Genomic DNA, 8,871 nt, shown 5'->3' with positions numbered 1-8,871 from the left:
CTGGCGCAGAAGCGGTGCGGGGGGCTCGTCCGGAGCCGGGGGGGGGGGCTCGGGCGGGGGCGGGGGGGCTCGGCCGGAGCTGTCGGCAGCGCGGGCCGGGGTCGGTTGGAGGAATTGCCGCACAGGGGCCTTCGGAGCTGCGGGAGCCGCGGTGGGGCTGGTAGGTCAGGGAGCCGGCAGAGCCGGAGCTGTAAGGAATGTGCGGAGCTGAACACGGAGAAATGTGTGGTGTTTGGCTAATTTCAGTGGGATGAGGTCACCATCCTTTTTGGACGTTGTTTATCGAGGGATCACTAGGGAGGAACAGTTGGATGCGTGATCCTGAACGGACAAGCTTTGCGTCATAGTTGCCGCTTACAGCATCTCCCCGCGTCCCGAAATCCATCCTGACCCTCTTCGGTCTTCATCCCCGGAACTCTGTAACGCCCACGCCAACCTGCCCTTGCAAAACCAAACATCTCCAGCTCCGGCTGTGTCCTCACCAGCCCCTAAAATACGAAGCTTGGCTCGCACTGCTCATTCCCGCCTTGTGTGCTGGTTTTTTCCTCATCCCACTTCTCTGCTTTCTCTCTCTCCCCCCCTCTCTCTCTCCCGCCTTTTGCTGCTGTCCCCAGTAAGAGGCTGGTTTAGCTGTCAAGACAACTGCGCCTTTTGAAATGATGCTGTGAACCTGCGATCGGAAAGACAATCTAAGACCGATGTCTTAAATGTTCCCATCGCTTGTTCAAGATTGCTTAGCTCTGGACCAGCTGATAGGACTGTGCACCGAGCCTGGATTTCTCCAGCAGCGAGGCTGCAAATAAGTTTCTATCAGAGACAAACCTGCAATATCCTTCCTTGCCACTCTTTTTGCTGTTGTATATGTGTCTTCTTGTTTTGCCCTAAAAAAAAAAAAAAAAAGGAAAAAAACATAACAGGATTCCAGTGCCTGTAGCTCTAGCAGCTATATTAATGTATTCTTCCCTAAAAAGAGAAAACAAATTCTTATACCATCTAAAACATGTCAGAAGCTTTTCCACATTTAAAAATGTCTGTAGCCAAAGGGATAAAGCATTGATCTAATGCAATATCTACCATTTCAAGTGCTTTGGTGTTTTTTTCTTTTTCCACATCATGATTACAAGATTTTAAAGATTTCTAATACGGTTATTACAGCGAGATGTGTCACGAATGTCTTGTCTTTAACTGGTTTGGAATTTCGTGTTACAAGCAATGTTTTCACTGGGGCCTGAAACACTGTGTCTCAATGGTGCTGCTACACGCTGCGCACCACCGCTTAGCAGTAATGTTTAGAATATAGTTGTTGGAGGGGTAGCTGCTTAGAACAACAGAAATAACGGCAAAGGCCATGGAGTAACACTATATTTTAGTAAAATGGTTTGAAGAAATAAAATAATAGGGCATTACATTGGAAAATTACATGAGAGCAAAGAAAAAAAAAATCTACCGAGAGAAGGATGGTAATCCATTACAAACTTGGACAGGGATAGTTATCTCCAAAAGCTATGGGGAAGATATAGAAAAGCGAGTATCATGTGATTATGGAAAACTATGATTTCTCAGAAACAGATTGGAAAATACCACTGGGAAATAGTAGGGCTTAAATGTTCTCGAGTGTCATAGAAACCTGATTTCTCAAGCAAACAAGGACTGAGTCCATGGAAGAGGATGCTATTTTAGGCCTAGTATTAATAAGTGGCAAGGACCTTGTAGAAGGCCATAGTATTGAAACTAATCTTGAACTGAGTGATCACGGACTAATCCAGCTTACGTTAAACTGCAAGAGGGAGAAATGTAGATCTTTGTCTAAGGCTTGGAATCACAGAACAGCAAACTTAGAGAAATGGAGGCAATTTGTGAGGCTGACAGGACAGAGGAACCCAAAGATGATTTTTACGCAGAGATATTGAAAGAAGCTGGTAAAGGAAATTACAATTGCCAAAGCAAGGACTTGTTCAAGCTTAGTAGTAGTACCCTGTGCCTAAAACACTCTATAGTGAAAGGAGAAAGGTGGTGATGCTGATAGCCTTAGGCCTACTCATCTGACCTTACTATATGGGTGAATTCCTCCATGAGAAAATGACTGTGAGCTGCCAGTGGGAATAGCTGTGGAAAAGGCTTATGTGAGTCTATGATGCACGAAGTAGGGTATTTTTAGTAGAGAGAGGGAAGTATTAATACAGCTTTACTAAGGACCCTTCTTTGGAAAATTATGTCCCGTTCTCGTGACTTACAATCAGAGAAGATTGACTCAGGTCACCACAGGTGCAGAAGAGGAATGCTGGGGTGGCGGGGGAGCAGAGATTGCATTGAACAGGAGCTGCAAGCAAGCAAGCTTTGCTTACTTAACTAGCCAAATGAAGCCAAAACAGCATGATGATTCACTGTAAATACATTCAAACAGTAAATATCAAGGAAGGACAACTATTTAAATTGAAGAATTATACTAGCACAAGGGTGTATGGTTATAAATTGGTCATGAGGGCACTTAGACTGGAAAGCTTTCTAACCATTCCAGGAGCAAAACCACAGTACTCTAGGCACAAGCACCTAAGTTATTTTAAACTGGGCCCATGATACTTTGGTGTGTCCAAGGGAGCTTTAAAGGGGACTGAGCTGCTGACCTTTGGCACTGTACTTCAACCATTCCCAAGCTTCAGGGCTTCTTCTGGTCCTCTACCCCATCTGCATTTGGCTTGTGAGGGTTTTTTCAACTGCTTCTGAAGCACTGGAAATTAGTCAGAAACAGGATGTAGAAAGGACACTGGTAACATTAAATCATCAGGTGGTTTGTGGTGCATCTTGCTCACAGGCGTACGGTTGAATTGATTGCCAGATTTGGGTCACAACAAAACCTCTTCCCTCAGGTGAGCCTTGCAAAGGATTGTTTTGCCTTTTTTCCCCCTGCCACTTTCTCAGAATCTTCTGGGAGATTTATCTGGCAAATACCTTGTTGCAGGGGTCCTGGTTATAGTCTTCTGTGATATTGTGCTTGAGAGGTTTGGTCTTTTACTGCAGCTCTTAAGTTTATTACCTGATACTGAAAAGTGTTTTGTGACCCTCCATGAGTGGTGGCTGCAAGAAAGGTATTCTGTGAGACCTCCTAAACAAAATGGTCATTGCGTAGTTGTGGAGAGGGATCATTTCCAGTCCTATCTTCCCAAAAGTGGCATCAACAGGTTATTTTTAATGCTGGAAGTAAACCTGAGGAGGGGCGGGGGGGAGGGGGCAGCAAACCATTGTTTCTTCTTTGAGTTTGCTTCTTGCAATTAACAGTCATTCAGCTGAACATTTGTAATTGGTAATGATACAGTACGTCCTTATTAGCCCTCCTGTTTCAGGTACAGTGTGGCACTGCTTCTGTGCATAATGCTAACTCTAAGCACTGTGATTCGTGTGCATTGTACATGCCCTCTCCACAGTTTCTGCAGAAGGTGGTAATGTTTCGTTCCTAATTGATACCTATTGTGGATCTGAGCAAGACTTAGCAGGACCCAGTTTCTGCATTTCTGGCACTGAGGCAGCTTCTTGACTTGCAGCTTCCTCATCCTATGCTTTGGATTGAAGATGCTTATTAACAGAGTAATAAAATCATTAAATTTATATTCCTTTTTATTGCTGAAGCACAGCCCAAGAGGACCTGTATCATGGGAATACACATTCATTTACTGCATCCTATACATGAGATAAAGATTCCCCGGGGTTTATTTCAACTGCTACTAAGCAATAATGTCTAATGTGATAGCCCACTTGCTTAAAGAAAAAAAGATTTCCCCTGCCCAAGCACTGATTTTCTACTTTAAATTCCTAGAAAGTGATGGCTTTCTAAATGACAAGCATTTGAGGTGAAACATTCCCCAAGTCTTCCAGAAGTTAGTTATATATGCCTTTATGAGTATGCTATGTGACATTTTTCCTTTCTTTCAAGCTAATTGTAATTCCCACGTCAGCTTATAGATCTGCTTCACAGTTGACAAGATATATTAGTATGGCATATCACAACTGTGTCTCAGTAATCTTAGGGCCTTCTTACTCTTTTGTTGAGACTATTAAAAATATATTGAGGTCCCCAGGCTCCCCTACCATCAGGACTGTCATTGTGCCTGTGCCAAATTGACTTTGGAGTCAAATGAAATTTTTGAGTGCATGTCGGTGGATTTCCAAAGAGGTCTGTAAAGTGGTTCACATGAACTCTAAGCTGTACCTGGAAAAAGAGACAAGATACGGTTCCACAGCAGGGAATTACCAGAGCACAGCAATGCTTCAGCTGTACTTCTGTCTCTCAGTATGGCTGCAAAATCAGAGCTGTGATGGGAAGAGTGCAAACTCAGCAAGACCAGCTCTCTACCATATGGAGATTTCCCTGTGACAGCTGAATCTGAATATAACCAGTAAAAGCATCTTAAGGGCTGCTTTGTGCCTTTTGAGCAGCACAAAGCAGCTTTATCAGGAACAAGGATTTGGTCCAAAAGTTTTCCCCAGACATAAAACATCAGTTATTATACTAGTTTGTAACTAACAACTGCAAGGATTCTGTTGAATACCTGGCAAAATAAAAGGCTGACATGAATATAACAGCTGTATTGATTTATCCAGATGCCCCCATTTTCTGGATGATACATCTATTTCTGAAAATATCCTTAGGATCTTTTCTCCATCAAGAATCTCAGAATCTAATCATATAAGAGGAAAAAGCCTTACCTAATATTGGCAGAAAGACCAGATGAGTATACTTTCAGTGCTGAGAATTGTTCATTATTGTAGAAATTGTTATTGGCTCCTCACAGTAATCAATAATAGCTGTTTCTTCAGGGTGACGTAACTATTTTTACTTTCACCTTTTCTGCATGTAGTCATGGGAACACAAACCAACCTGTGAGAATCAGGCTTAGGAACAATTTGAGCATTTGAGATGACTGAGAGGTGGTCATTGAGTCTCATCACTTTCCTTGGCTTCCAGCTTAGCTGTGTGCCTTACCTCCAGTGCCATCAGAGCATCAGAACAGATTTGTTTCCAGTTGTGCCAGCTGAGAGGCTTTTTCCCCCCACTTTTATTGACACTGCTCTAGCAAGTTCTAAAGCAAGATTTCAGAGTATTCATGAAGGTTGTCTGAGCCTCTGGGTGTTCTTTTGTTATAAGTAAACTGTCTGCAAAAGATGCATTTCCAGACCCTGAAATATTTGTTCCTGACTTCATACGCAGCCTGACCCAGGCAGACCTACCAGGCTCCAGTACTGAAGAGATTACCACGAGATGGAACCTCTGTGTTTGCTATGCTGTAATGCCAGCAAATTCCTGGAGAGAATCCAGTCAGGAGCAATCATCATCTAAAGAATAGTTGTTCTAGAAGCCTAGAGGAAAACAACACTTGTCTTGTCAACACTGTTCCCTTGGGAGCTACAGCTGATAAAGCTAACTCTGATTCCCTTTGTTAAATCGCATGGATCTTGCCCTGCGTGTATGACAGAGATACTGTTGTGCTACTGAAGGATGTTCCATTCTGGATCTAGTTCTTACAGACACAGTTTTGGGACTTCCTTCATGGCGTTAACAGTTCCCCGCCAGCCTTTGTCTTAACATATATCCAGCCCTCTAGCAGATCCACAGGTGTTGGTTCCAAGACATATGAACACCTATGTGATGGTATGATGTCCTTCTGTCTCTGGCTTTTACCATAAAGCCTGTAGTACCTTGTTGGTCTGCCTCTTGTTACTCAACAGTTTTTTCCACTATTCTTAGCAATTTTCTCACCTTGTATAGTAATTGGTAATTCAGATTTACAGTTTCCCAGGTACCATTCATTCTGCCTCATGATAGTATACATAAAATATGGTAACTCTAGAGAAAAAATAGTTACCCAGCTGTTTGTCTGAAGATCTCTCTTAGCTGGATTCTACTTATCCACCTGAGTCTTCAGAGTTAGGGGAGGAAAGAAGATCAGCATATTCACTGACTCATATTTAGAATAATTTCACTTTTGCCTATAATTTTTTATCACAGGGTTTGGGGAGGTTTCTGCCCTGTGCATATGAAGAAAGTGACAAAAAGTGCTCCAGGTGGTATCAGGGTGAGAGTGGCTGTCTTGGGATGCAAACAACTGACTGTCTTAGCACCCCCCACATATTGCATAGGTGAGACCCAAGAACAGGTATCTAGTTTAAATGTATCTTCAGGGAAGCATGATTATAGTCAGATATATTCCTTGCTGAGTTTCAGTATTCTCTGTATCAAATGTGTTCAGTTTTCAGGTAAAAAAAGTAAAATCTAAATGCTCTTAGGACAACTTCAGCCTAGCCCCTAAGAATCAAGCCTCCCTTCTTCTCCCCTCTCACCAGTTATGATGAATGCTCTGCAAGCCACATTACACCCTAATCAGCATTTGCATAATCTTTACTATCTCTATGATTACAGTATGAGGGGTTTATATATAAGCTAGACAGTAATTAAAGAGAGCTAGAAAGAACTCAGCTCCAATGATTAGCATAAAGGAGTAATGACTCAAGAGCACATAGAATGGGGAGAAAAGCTGAGAAGGAAAAAGGCGAGCTGGCTATCCAGGGTAAGATTTCCAATGAACCTGAGAGATGTAGGATGGCAGAACTGCTACTGCAGGGATGAGGAAGGAGGAGGCCTCCCAGTGTGAGGAAGGCCAGTGCCAGTCAGCTGCCAGATAGTTGTAATGAGCTGTGGATCTTTCATGTACGGTGTCTGGAAGAGAGCTACCCTGGTAGGGTAACTACCTTGAGTTTCTTAATCGTGCAGGACTATTCAGACTTCTCGTGCAGACCCACACCAAGGCCCAAGCAGCAAGAGGAAGTCAAACAAACAGACCTGTTGGACATTGGGTCTTCAACTATTCCACTGTAGAGGCTGCTGGTTTGATATTGGGGGGATTACAGACAATTTCTGTTGGCACCAACCCACACAAGAGCCATGCCCACTGGAGAAAAAACCCCTCCTGCTCTTCCAGATGCTGAAAGACCTGTTGTGAAAGTGGTGAAATAGCAGCTCAGGCCCTGCAAAACTCAGAGCTAGAAGTATTAGAAAAATTCCTTTAGAGCCTTCAGATGATTGGAAAGGAGCGTGCCTGACAAAACTGGCTTGAAGGTTTTCCACATCAAATAAGTGAGCTACTGCTGCTGGCGGTGGTCATCTGCTGTAGCCATGGGATGGTGTATCAGTCCTAGGCATCTCCCTACAGAAAAAGGGGCAAAAGGTGGTAACACTTTGCTGTAGCTGCCCTCATGACAAAAAAAAAAAAAAAGGTCCCTTGAAACTCAGGAGAGATGCTTAGGCTGCAAAGGGGAAAGAAGAGTAAAGAACCCCTGGAGCAGCAGCAGATGTATGGAGAGATCATCTGGTCATCTTACAGGACACACCCAGTAATCTGCTGCCAGTGTGGAAAGCAAGGACTCTTTGCAAAGCAAAAAGAGATGTGCATGTATTTGTTCATAAAAACAGATAATAATAGATCAGAACCTGTTGTCAAACTGCAGGCAGGCCCAGAATATTAGCAGATATAGCCAAAGCAGCCCCAGAATATTCTGAGTGCAACCCTCTCACTTTAATAATAGCAGACAAATGTCGTCACTGGGTTTGAGGACAAGAAGCTGCCACGTCCAGCCTCAGATGGAATAGCTGAATTCTCAGGATCCCTAGGGAGGTGGGACAATGGGACTTCATTCACGAGGTCATGCCACAGTGGTTTCCAGGTTCTTCACTTTTTCATTCTTCCTAGATTATATCCCAGAGAGATAAGAGCCCGTATCAGATCCTGTACGACTTTCCTGAGTTCAGTCTTCAGTGTCTGCTCTAGCCATTGAGAAAAGTGCTTCCACGTCCTGAATTAAATGCTCCCCTGTCGCAGACAGATGTGAGTTAAAATGCACAAAATCTAATGTCATCTTTGTACTGAACTAAAAGTTGCAAAAAGCTAAATTCTTCTTTGGCCTCAGTCTTATCTGGGGTATGATAATTTGCCTTTGTGCAATTGCTGCAGAATTAAACCAACGTAATCCAGAGCAAAAGGAGGCCCCAAACCTCTCCTGGGCTGTTTGAGATAATAGACAGTCATAAAACCAAAAACCAGTATCCCTCCCTCCTCCAGTTTCCCTGAGGTATCAGGAAACATTCTGATCTTAGATCCAAAGTGGAAAGCTGTGGTATTTGCACTAACTTTCCTGGAGTTATTCCCAATCCATACTGTGGTAACAGATTGTTGACTCAGCTAAGATCAGAACTTTTTTTTCTTTAGCTGGGCCTCCCATTTCAGTGGTTGTGGAGAGAAGGTGGCAATCTGCGTCTTTCCCTGGAGAAGGAGAAGTTATTTCTAATGGTATTGCAGCTGAAGTATAGCTTTGCATTTTTTATATACTTCAGGAAGTTCTTTATTTGTAAGAAGGGCATATCTAAAACTCAGGCACCTTTCAGGATATTGAGGAGCTACAAATTGCCAATTCTCACAATTTTTATCATAAGTTTTGTGATATTTGAGGCTTTTTCCTCAAAATACCAGCTCTTGGAGTAATGTGATTATGTGAGAAACTCTCATTTTTCTTTCCTTTAAACAAAAAGGCAGTAATTTTCTTGCTCTCATGGTTGTAGATAGAAAGCTTAAAAATATAACCTGAGCACACTGCAAAGGCTCAGGAATCAGAAGGCAAAGCAAAATGAGTTGAACATATATTCACTCCTAAACATTATAATTAGAAGTCCATGTCATAATATTTTTTTTTAAAGATCTGACTCACGATTTTTAAATGATTCAATTTGGCAATACCATATAGATTCACTATGCTCTTGGATAAAATTCTTTGTTACGCTAAAGGCTAAATTGAGCCAAGAGTAAGTTCACTATCAACAATTACACG

Source organism: Haliaeetus leucocephalus, unplaced genomic scaffold (assembly GCF_000737465.1).
Source record: "Haliaeetus leucocephalus isolate CR32 unplaced genomic scaffold, Haliaeetus_leucocephalus-4.0 Scaffold932, whole genome shotgun sequence".
In the NCBI taxonomy this organism is placed as follows: Eukaryota; Metazoa; Chordata; class Aves; order Accipitriformes; family Accipitridae; genus Haliaeetus; species Haliaeetus leucocephalus.
This window is presented reverse-complemented; position numbering follows the sequence as displayed.